Genomic DNA, 12,385 nt, shown 5'->3' with positions numbered 1-12,385 from the left:
CACCGGTCTCTTCCAGGGTCCCAGGGCCTGTGTGAGTACCCCCTTGGCTATTCCCCTCTTCTCATCTATGAACAGGTGAAACTTTTTTGTAGGATCAGGGAGTGCTAGGGCCGGGGCTTCCAGCATGGCTGCCCTCAGGGCCTGAAAAGCATCTTCCATTTGCACAGTCCACTCCCATGCTCGCCCCACCCTACACCCTTCATACAGAGGTGGAGCCTTTTCCGAAAACCCAAGGTCATCATGGAGGGCCTCCTTGAACAGGGTAGGCGAGTTTTTAAACCCCTGGGGCAGTCTCCTCTACGTCAGCTGCCCAGGAATTCCTCTCTGTTGTCCTGCCACTCAAAGGCGAAAATCTCCTGGCTGCACGTCGCCACCGCCAGGCTAAAGAAGGCATCCTTTAGGTCTAGGATGGTATACCAAGACAGCGTGGGAGAGAGAGAGCTCAATATAGTATAGGGGTTAGGGACTGTAGGGTGGATATCCAGGGCCCTTGCATTGACTTCCCTGAGGTCTTGCACAGGCCTATAGTCCTTACCCCCTCCCCCCCCGGTTTCTTCACCAGCAACAGGGGGGTGTTCCAGGCTGACTGGCATTTCTGGAGAATCCCACTGTCCAGGAGTCTCTGAATGTGGGGCGTAATTCCCACTCTGCCTTCCTGGGACATGGGGTACTGTCTGACTCAGGCTGGCTCGGCTCCAGGTTTTAACTCAACGTAAAGAGGCGGCCGGTGCTTTGCCCATCCTGTGCCCCCTGTCTCGGCCCACGCCATGGGAAATTTACAGAGCCATTGCTCCATGCCTTTCTCTCTGCTTTTTTTTTGTGGGCTAGTACAGTCTATATTCATCTGCCTGTGTCAGGGTCAGGATCTGAGTGACCCCGGGGCTGTTGATGAGATTGCCTTTATCAGTTATTATTACTCCCTCTTCTTCAAAATGAATTTGAGCCTTAAGCTTGGTAAGAATGTCTCTTCCCAGTAGTGGTGTGGAGCACTCAGGGATGACCATAAAGGCGTGACTCACTTGTCCTGAACCCAAATCTAATCTCTGCCGTGTGGTCCACCGATATAGTTTGGCTCCTGTTGCCCCCTGCACCCAACTGGTCTTATTGGACAATTTTCCTATGTCTTCTGTTAGTACCAAATGTTCTGCTCCTGTATCTATGAGGAAGCTGACTGGGTTCCCCTCTCCACTTGCAAAGTTACCCTAGGTTCGGGGAGGGGGACCGAACCCCGTCTTTTCTATTCGTCTGTCACCTGTCCTGCAACCATGACTTTTTTTAGGACCTCCAAGTCTTCGCCCCCCTTTCCTTTTGGGGCACTCTCAGGCCCAATGCCCATGCTCCTTGCAATTGGCACATTGATCTTTCCTAGCCTTTTCCGCCGGGGCCTTTCCCTATCCTCTGACCCTATCTGTCCCCCTCTTGTGGCGGCTAGCAGGATTTTAGCCATCTCTCTATTTGCTTTCCATGCTTCCCCAGCTTGGAATTTTTTTATCTTCTATCCTGATCTTCTCTAACCTCTCTTCTGGTGTCTCTCTATTGTTATAGACCTTCTCTGCCACTTTTAACAGGTCCTGCAGAGTCTTCTTGCCTAATCTATCTATTCTCTGCACCTTGCGCCTAATGTCGGGGGCCGCCTGATTGGCAAACGCCATCATAACAGCGGCTTATTCTCCTCCATTGTGGGATCTATGGGGGTGTACTGCTGGAAGGCCTCTCTAAGTATGCTGCCGGGCTCTCTGGGCCCTGACGAACATCTCCTACCTTGGCCAAATTGGTCAGCTTTTGCGCCGCCATACGGAGACCGGCCATCAGAGTCTGGCGGTAGACCCAGAGACGCTCCCTACCTTCAGCCTCATTGTAGTCCCAAAGCGGCCGTTCAAGGGGAAAAGTTCGGTTGGTGGTTCGCAGGTTTGTAGTATGTCTGCTGTTCTCCCCCGGAAGCAGCTTCTGTGCCTCCCGCTGAATTCTTTTTTTTCCCTCCGTTGTGAAGAGCACCTTAAGCAACTGCTGGCAATCATCTCAGGTGGGCTGATGAGTAAAAAGAACAGAGTCTAAAAGATTAATTAGGTCTCTCAAATTCTCGGAGATTGGAGGCCGGCAACACTGGCGTCCCAATGGTCCATGGACTGCGTGCCCTCTCCTTTCTGACCTCTTTAACTGCCAGAACTCCCCCCTTTCCCCTCGGGGCAGGTAGGAGGGCCTTCAGCCAGGGTGGCAGGTCTAGAACCAAGTCTTGCCAGACCACAATATAGGGGATCTGATCAGGGTGGCCGTGGTGGCCAAACACCACCCCTTTTACCTTTCCGATCAAGGAGGCATCAAACGAGCCCTCCCTGGCCCACCCCACTCTAAACGTGGGCCACTCAGCCTCACGAAGGGTAACAAACTTTCCCTTCTTGACCTCTAGGGACAGGTTGTGTGCCCTTGCCCTGACATCCTTAAAATGGCTCACCAGGATGGACAACGGCGTTGTTAGAACCTGTCCCATGGCTAGTTGATAATAGGCAGATGTGCAAACCGATATTCTGCAGTTGGGGCACTGGGGACAAGGATCTGAATCCCTAGCCTTTCACACTCCCTACGGAGGTAATGGCCGTGCCCCTCCCGCACTAGCCACTCCTGGCACAGGCGGCAGGAGATACACTGTGCGCTGCCAGCCCATGCAGGAGAATACTCACCTGGAGGTTCTAGTCGCCCCTGCGGATCTTTTCGTGGGTCCCCTGATTCCATGGCCCCAGCCCGAAAACCCATGCAACCCTGATGGGTTCTGGGGCTGAAACCACAGAACCCAGAGACTCCAACAAGCCAATGAGAGATGTCACACTCACTCACACACACACACAGAAAGCCGGCGACAAACAAAGCAGACAACAGACAAGTGGACAGTGATGTAAACAGACAACCTAACCTGGTCTGGACCTACTCCCTGGTCTCCTCCTGACCGAGCCCTTGGCTACAAGGTCAGCTCCGGAGTCCCAACGGGGCCAGAGGACGTCTCCGCCTGGCTCCGACCGGCGACCCACCAGTGCGTCCGCCTAGGTCCTGTGCCGGCGTCATGATCCGGGGTCCTGCAAGGGGATTCCACGTCCCTTGCCCAACACCACACCCACTAGTCCAGGGTGGATTTTTACACTCCTCCCTCAGCCCTGAATTCTATCCAGTAGTCTGTGGGGAAGGCAAATCCCGGACGAGCCCCCAAATGTTAGGGACCGACCTTCCACAGCCCCACCGGACAGAAAAGCAGAGACATTGAAGATGCAATCACACAAGAGGAAGTTTATTTTCTGGCTAGCCAGGGTCCAAGCCCCAGAGCACCACCGCAGTGGCCACTCTCGCAGGCAAGAACCCTCCTTTGTGTGTTAGTCCCCTTTTATAACTTAGTTGTTTACACACTAGTCATGCATCCACCCCCACAGTGATTTTCACTTCAACCTGCCCCTGATAGGCCCTAACCTGTTCCGGGTCCTAGCTGAGAGACTCAGGTTTCTATTCTCCTTGTCTTTTTTCTCTGCATCCCATAATATACTCATAATGCCTTGCGGTTAGCAAACAAGCAGTAAACAGAAGCTGGAAGGTGTCTATTGTCCTTAGAGCCCAGGATCTTACACAAGTAGTAGGCTGCAATTTCTGATGAACTTGCTATAAATCAGGGATTCCCACGACCCCGTCCTTGGGATCAGTTAATTTTCTAGAGAGGCTCACAGAACTCAGGGAAACACTTCACTTACTTTTACCCATTTATTGTAAAGGATATTACAAAAAATACAGATGAAGAGCCAGATGGAAGAGATGGATAGGGTAAGGCTTGTGGGAAGGGGCATGGAACTTCTCTGTCTGGTTTGGGACCCCGACCCTCCAGGAACCTCCATGTGTTCACCTATCCAGAAATGCATCCAAACTTAGTCTTTTTGGGTTTTAAAGGAAGCTTCATTACACAGGCAAGATTGATTAAATCATTGGCCACTGATGATCGGCTTAACCTTCAGCCCCTTTCTCCTCCCTGGAAGTTGGCCAGCAGGGCTGAAATTCCTAACCCTAATCATGTCTTGGTCTCTCCTGTGACCAGCCCTATCCTGAAGGTATCTAGGGGCCCCCAGCCACCAGTCATCTCATTAGCATACAAAAGGCACTCTTTTTACCCTGGAGAAGATTTTAGGAGCTGTATACCAGGAAACAGAGATGAAGACCAAATATATATTTAGTAATAGCACACACAGTAATAGAAAACTAATACAGCCTGAAGGAAGGTCAACAAGTGGATCCTGAACTCTTAGACTAGGGGCAGGCCTGACCTAGCCTCTGCAGAGATTAATGAATAGACTCTCATACTTGTGGCAAAAGGTGTCTTAGCAGGGAGATGATAAAGACAGTGTTGAGGTCAACGTGAATTTACATCTGCCACACTTAATTTTTATTTATTCAACAAATATTTATTGAATGCTACAGTAGGCATTGGTAATTTAAAGATGAATACAAACCAACATACACCCTCAGACAACCTAGTGCAAAGTAAAAGAGACGGGAAAAGAAAGAACTATGATGCAATGTGATGAATTGGAATATGTATGTAAATATGTAGCTTAGGCTTTTAAAAAGAGGGGAAAAAAACCCCTCAGAAACATTCTTTCTCTTAAAATTCATCCAGCCTCTCAGCCAATCCTATTTGTTCTATTTTTAAAATATAGCCAGTATGAAACCACTTCTCACCACTCTACTGCTACCACTGGGTCCAAGTTGCTAGCGCCTCTCATCTGAGTTACACAATAGCCTGATCGGGTATCAGTGCTTCTATATCTGTCGGCCACATTCTCTTCTCAGCACAGCAGCCAGAGTGGGCCTTGGAAATCAGAAGTCGGATCATGTTACTTGTGAAAGCTGATCATACAAATTGGGTCATTCTCATTATACTCAACTAAAACAGAGTCCAGAGGGCAGAGGGGGAAAGCACTCAGGACACAAAACCTTGCTCCAAAATGTAATTCTCTGCAAGCCTGGCCACTGAAACTGCCTGCTTCAACCTGAAACCGTTTTTATCTGAAGATGCTGAAACAATCTCCTGAAAGTCTAAGAAAAACTTTACCCACTGCCATCACTTTACCTATCAAAACTTGCCAGCTCCCTGAAAACTTGCCGGTGCTTATGAACTTTGTCTCAAGGAGCAATATGTTTTTTTGTTTTTTTTTTGAGACAGAGTCTCGCTCTGTTTCCCAGGCTAGAGTGCCATGTTATCAGCCTAGCTCATAGCAACCTCAAACTCCTGGGCTCAAGAGATCCTCCTGCCTCAGCCTCCTGAAAAGCTGGGACTACGGGCATGTGCCACCGTGCCTGGCTAATTTTTTCTATATATTTTTCATTGTCCAGCTAATTTCTTTCTATTTTTTTTAGTAGAGATGGGGTCTTGCTCTTGCTTAGCCTAGTGTTGAACTCCTGAGCTCAAATGATCCTCCCCTCTTGGCCTCTCAAAGTGCTAGGATTACAAGCATGAGCCACTCACTGCACCTGGCCCATTTCTCTTCTTTTAATAAAGCCTCTAACCAACTTTGTTCTTTGTTCTTAAGACATACCCAAGGCCACCCAGTCTGTGTGTATGTCCTGAATTGCAATTCTTCTTCCCAAATAAAATGTTTTAACTTCAGAGATTTGTCTCTATATTTTATTTGCCTTCAACACACTTTTCTGCTCAAGCTCTGCAGTAGCCAAATCCCCCACAGTGGTTCCAAGTGCTCTGTGTGACAGTTCTTTCCGCTGGTCACCTCTCAGGGGTTACTCACTGTCTCTGGGGCTCACCAGGCATGGTGCTGCCTTAGGGCATTTGCACGTGTGGTCCCCTGCCTGGCAAACTCCTCTCCCAGATACCTCATGGCTAACTTCCTCATCTCCTTTAAGTTTTTGTCAACTGTCACCTTCTCAATGGGGCCTACCTGACTATTTAAAAATTACAAATCCAATCAGCCCCCACTCTCAGACTTTCCTGGTTCCTGGGATCCTATTCTATTATCCTCCAGAACTTGCTGCCTTCCACATGTAGTATGATGTACTTATTAGTTACACTTATTGTTCATTGCCTGTTCCTCATGCTAGAACGTAAGCTGCTCCAAGGCAGGGATTTGTGTTGCCATTTTATACTGGTGAATCCCAAAGTACCTAGAACAGGGGCTGGCTGACACATAACAGACACTCAGTAAACATTTGGAATTGATGACTGTGGGGAGTGGTCAGAGAGAGAGGTTCTCAGTGGATGGCTGAACTTAATCTTCAAAGATAAGTAGGATGAACAGAAGAATCTACATTTCTCTGGATCTCAGTTTTCTTGTTTGTAAAATAAGAGGTTGGGTATGACTCAATAGCTCTAAGACATTTTGAAGAGCCATTTTGGCAGTCTGAAGTTGTACACTTGGGCCACTGTTGTGACTGCAAATTAGAACCTCCCTCAGATTTCTGTCCTCATCCCTAAGATGCCGTTCTGCTAAAATTAGCCAGATCATGTACACTGGAGCCTTGAATATGAGAAAACCCTAGACACACAGAGCTGGTGGATAATCCTGTATTTTGGCAGGAGGGAACTCTGGACATTGGGGAGACTAGCGCTGCCAAGGAGGAGACAGTGATATAAACTTTAAAATCCCCTTTAAAGAGCCAGTGTGTCTGCAGCTCAAAACTTCATATTTTTCCCCTGGGTGAATTGTTTCAATGGAACATTTTAGTGGACTTGATAATGGTATACCAGCTACAAGGTTTGGATTAACAGGCTGCATAGTCAAGTAGGATAATTTAACTGATTACCAGAGTGTCTTTTGAATGATACATTAACTGCCACTGTTGAGTCTGCTGTTTGAAGTGCTTGCCAAGGGAAAAGATTTTACCATTTACAGTATTAGACCTTTATTTGTTGAACTTGAATGTGCCACTTCAAAGGTAGGAAGGGATGCTGTGGGGCCCATTCACTGAGACTTGGTGAGTGGGGCAGACCCAGCCCAGAGTGCCCCATTCCAGATGTCTGTGGCCAGGTGGTCCTACTACCAAGCACAGCAGCACGCCAGGAACTATTCCAAGGGGGAAAATCCCCAGTGCAGGTGGCATGGATGTGCCAGAGCCTGGGTTGTGATTCTTCCTCTGCATCTGTGACCACTAGTAACAGTCCCAACACCACGGGGTCTGTAGGTTTTACAGAAAGTGACAGAGCAGTGTGCACCACAGCATGGTTCTGCTGCAGAGCATTTTCCTGCCCCAGGACACACTCATAGCTGGCCATGTTCCATCACCAGGTGTGGAACGTAATGTGTTCTACCAAAACCCGAAATGGACATGCAGGTGCTCCCCTTTCTTTTTTGTGGCAGAAGATTCAGGATGCATCTATCACACCTCCTTTGATGTTATGAAGCAAAACCCAGTGGCCAACTATACCACTTTGCCCACCCGCATCATGGGCCACTCCATCTCCCCTTTGATGAGGAAAGGTAGATGAGACTTACATCCTAAGATGCCAAATCTGACTCTCTGGTCCCCATGGTCTGCTTAGATTTCCCAGAAATGTTTCATGCTCTGTTATTCATCCTTGCCAGCAACACCACCGTACAATTCTTGAGAGGCAAACTTCCTGTTTCTCCCCATTCTTGTTAGGGTCCTAAGAGTACGTGCTTACTTCTCCCTGTACTCTCGCAGCAATCACTGAGATTTTTCCTTGTTTCAGGGATGCTCGGGGACTGAAAGAACTATTTTACTGTCACCCAAAATGAAGAATTTGACAAGGACTACCAGAAGATGGCAGGAGGCACTCTGACCTTCTGCACAGAGATCTGAGAGCAATTTGGAAGTCTGTCGTGGACTTTTGTCCTACATTTTATCCATTTGAGCCTCCTGATCCTGGACACTTAAACCAAAGACACCCTTCGTGCAATCGAAGCTGTTCCACACTATCTGTGGAGCCTATGCCGTGATGATAATACTTCATCAAAATATAATCAAATTCTGGGTAGAAAATTTTAGTTAAGTTACATGATCATTCATATAAACACATACCACATGATAATGTACTCACCTGTCCTAAGGCAAAATAAAAGTAACTTAATTCCATCACTAGTTTATAATAGTCTGGCCTCCCAGAGGCAAAATTCATGAAAAGAAATATATAAGAGTAGAATTTCAACACAAGAGAAAGTGAACAAGAAAAACAAAGAGGATGAGAAGTGAGCACTAGGGAGAATGTGAAAGGGGAATTAGTTTTTATTCTTAACGTTGAAGAATGAGAGACAGAGGGTGGTCCAACTCAGTTGGACATCAGATCATGAGATGGGGAGGAGAACATGAAGAATGGAACCTGGTGAGCTGGGTCTCACTCGGGAGGCCTCACGCTGACATGGCCCCAAGACCAAAGAGAAAGGCCACATCTGGGCAATGAAGTGAGTGATGAGGAACCCAGGTGAACATGGAACTAAGCCCACGTCTGTGGCCAAGACAAGGCTGGAATGCCAACAAAGATTTTTTTCTTTCAGATGGATTTCTTAGAGAATAAAAATCTTAAATTAAATCAAAGAAAAATAAAATAAAATATTCAATACCTTCTGCATTTTAAGAAAAACGTGAATCTATCTCTGGGGAAAAAAAATTTTTTTTTATTTCTTTATAAAAGGAGTCCTAGCAAAATTGTCAGTATTGCCAGGTTGTTCAGCTACATAGTCCTTCTTTTTTAAAAAACCTGTATGAAGAAAGTATTTGCCATCATTTGCACTAGTTATACAAAGAATCAGTGCATTATTTTGAAATGTCAGGAATGTACATTCTACGGGAGGGGTGATTTCCGTATCACTAAACCATACCATACAGAAAATTATCTACTCCACCCAGTAACAAAATAAGCCCTATTTGCATTCTTCCATCTTTCCACTTTCTATGATAAACATACAAATAATGATATAAGTATTCTGGGGTAGCATTTATGCAGAGTGCTGAGCTGCACTGAGGAAAGATATGGTGAGCTGAACCAGCGTGATTCAATAGCAAATAAATTTTTACCAGTGAACCCCCACACCAAGTGTCTTATGTTCACATTCCAAGAGCTACCTAAAGCTTTAGATAGCAAACACATAACAACTCCCTTTCTGAATACGATAGGGTCTGAGCATTTAGGAGGTATGGATAAGAGTACAGGCAATGGATATAGGGTTTACAACTAGGCAAAACTTGCCTTTCTTCCTTTATAAACTGAAATTTTTTTTTACTTTAATTGTAAAATGAATTCCATTCTTATAGTCTTCACAAATTTCAGTCACAGAAAGTATTTCTGTACTTTTCTCTTATATAGCTTTGCTATGGCCTTTTAAACAATACTTGAAGTACTATGAAGAAGAATTAATGGTTTAATTCAATTTTAAAATATCTTTGGCCCCATCCTATAAAATAAAGATGATGGAATAGATAACCATCTGTGTATCCTACATTAGCTAAGATTCTTAATGGTCATGGACACATTCAAAAGAAATTTGTTCTAACCATATATTACATATTTACACACAGAGACTCCTGAATATATCAGAAACACAGAAGATCAAATTGTAAATGTTCATAGGTAACCCACTTTGGAACCATTCACTTAGAAGAAGGTAAAACGCAGCATGTTCCTCGGCATAGTGGCTCATGGCTGTAACCCTAGCACTCAGGGAGGCTGAGATGGGAGAATCACTTGGGGCCAGCAGCTCTGAGACCAGCCTGGGTAACATAATAAGAACCTGTCTGTACAAAAAACACTTTAAAAATTAGTCAGGCATGGTGGTGGGCACCTGTAGTCCCAGCTACTCAGGAGGCTGAGGCAGAAGGATCACTTGAGCCCAGAAGTTTGAGGTTGCAGTGAGCTATGTATGATGACACCACTGCACTCTAGCCCAGGCAAAAGAGCATCACTCTGTCCGAAAGAACAGCAGCAATGGGAAGTTAGAATGATTCTAGACTTTTTAAATTAGAGGAATCAGAAAGATCACACCATTCAACAATCTCACATTTTGGATGAGAAGACAAGAGCCAGGGAGAGAGCAGTGGCTCCCACAGACAGGTCAAGGTGGACACAGTTAAATTGGGATTCCCCCAGCCCCTGGCTAGTGCACCATCCCCTACCCACTGTCAGAATCACATAGATACAAGTGCCTCCTCTTCAGACTGCATCTTGCACTTAGGAATTAATTCCTCATAGTACGTAGAACAATTTGAGTGTTCTATGGATCCATACCAAACATTTTCTAATGACCTGCTTAGAAAAAGCAAAACAACAAAGCCTGGGTGGGAACCCACTTAGAAAGGCAGCTCTTCCCTGAGAGGGTCTCTGGATCAGACAATCTTGTTGTGGCGATGTCCGTGAGCAGGAGGGAGCCATGGGCAGAAACTGCCCCTCCCCAAAATTGAGGGAAGCCCAGCTCTGCCCTCAACCCTGTCATAGGTCTGTTGGGCCTTTCTCTTATTCCTGGACACCCCATGGACTCCCCCTCCATCCTTCCAGACCCCACTGCACCTCCCACGGGCCACCCTCATCTCAGTGGACCGAGCTCCCTACTCAGTACCAACGTCTCTGGCCCAGTGCCTCTGTCCCTGTTTTACCCCTAATAAACCAGTGTGGGTTTTGCTGTTAACAGCCCTTAACAGACCAAAACATCTATCTGAGGCAAATTTTAGTCCATATAAACTTGAATATCCTGAACTGAAATATGGGGAATGCTAATAACAAATGATAGGAAGGTGAGGACAGGAAAAAAATTCTTAAACCTTTTTAGGTACTGTTAAAATAATTACCTGGGAGGCCAGTAAACTGAGGTGCCTCAGTGCCCTGGGTTCCTATAAAAGCAAACTGAACCCAACCCGGCGTAAATGCTCTTAACTAAAATCAGAAACCACCAGCTGACCTCTAACTAGGGACTTTCCACTTCCTGCTCCACGTTAGCAAATCAAACCTTCCCTCTGCCCTGCCCTTGCTAGCACACGCTGTCCCCCTGTGCTCCGGTGGAGAAGTGCCAAAGCTCCCTGGTTTGGAGCTACTGGACTCATGAGCCCTTGTCTGCTCAAATAAATACATTAAAATTTTAACATGCCAAAGTTTACCTTTTAACAGCTCCTACTTCATTTTTTTTTTCAGCTTGATGGAATTAGAGTTTATATTAGAGGAATCTGATGACCAGCTTTCTTCTCCAAAGAGGTTCACTCTAAGGAGAAGGCCCTCCAAGTCCTTCCGTATCATGGTGCCCCTCTCCACTCATGCGTTGCTGGTCGAGGCTTACAGAGATTGGGCACTGTGGCTCATGGGCCAAATCCAGCCATTTGGCATCACCTTACCTTACGAATGAACTGTTTAATATTTTTAAATGATTGTTATCCAAACAATAGCAACAACAAAGAAGGATATGTGACCCACAAAGCCAAAAATATTTACTACCTGGTCTTTTACAGAAACTGTGCTGACCCCTGGTTTAGGAGAAGCCCCCAGCCAGGTGTGCCCTATGGGCAGAGCCCCTGAAGTCACCTGTTAACCCAGGCACTATGGCCATGCGCCCAAACCACGGCTATCCCACCCTATTCCATGGAGGGAGAGCAAAGGGAAGAAAGAAGGGACCGAAAGTCAAGCAAATGTTAAGCCAAATTTGGTTTTCCAAATGAACGCCAACAAACACCTCAAGCCCAGCTGTGGCTAGAACAGAGTATTCCCCGAGGCCACCATGCAAGGCTGGCACAGATGTCACAGCCCCTCGAGTCCTCTCTCCCCTCATGCCCTGCCCCTACCAGCAGAGCCTTCACCGATTTCTACATCTTCTGGGCTCCCCTGGCATGTCATAATGTCTCGCCTCTCACTTGGTTTCAGAATCCCTCCCTGGGAAGAAGAGGCAACACTCCTCCGGGAGCTCTCCTCATCAAGGAGGGCCCGGCATTGCCTGGGGGCAGCAGGCACAGGGAGGAACCCCAACTGGGTTTAAGATAACTGGGGATCCTCAGCTGTCTCTGGTTTACAGCCCCCCTTGAGGACTGAATCTTTGTTGGCAATGTGGACTGGTTTCTGGCAGAGTCATCTTCTTTCTCAGGGTCATTGGCCCCCTTGGTTTCTGGGCACCACAGACTGGGAGGTGACGCCTGCTGGCACCTTCCACCTCAGGGGGCCAATCAGGACCGTGGAGATGACATGAGTGCTGTCCCTCGTCAGGACAGGGCAAGCCATTGGAGGTTTTTAGATAAGTAACTCTGGTTGCTGATTGCAGAGTAGATCTGAGGGATGAGACACAAAGAGAGCACGCTTGCCCCTGCACCGTATTCTTTCTTCTCATGGCCCCCAGAGCTGTCCACATCCTTCTCCTCCTCAGAGCTGTCACCCCCTGCTTGACTCTCCTGACTGCACAAAGAGACACATTGCCCAGCA

At 46.9% G+C, this 12,385-nt stretch overlaps 1 protein-coding gene across 1 annotated transcript in view; it reads right to left on the bottom strand.

Moving 5' to 3' along the window:
* Window positions 1–12,385, bottom strand: part of MAL (mal, T cell differentiation protein (MAL blood group)) — a 279,087-nt gene that overhangs the window by 174,470 nt on the left and 92,232 nt on the right. The gene's annotated exons all lie outside the window — the stretch shown is intronic.

The sequence above is a fragment of the Microcebus murinus genome, chromosome 3 (genome assembly GCF_040939455.1).
Source record: "Microcebus murinus isolate Inina chromosome 3, M.murinus_Inina_mat1.0, whole genome shotgun sequence".
Lineage (NCBI taxonomy): Eukaryota > Metazoa > Chordata > Mammalia > Primates > Cheirogaleidae > Microcebus > Microcebus murinus.
This window is presented reverse-complemented; position numbering and strand designations above follow the sequence as displayed.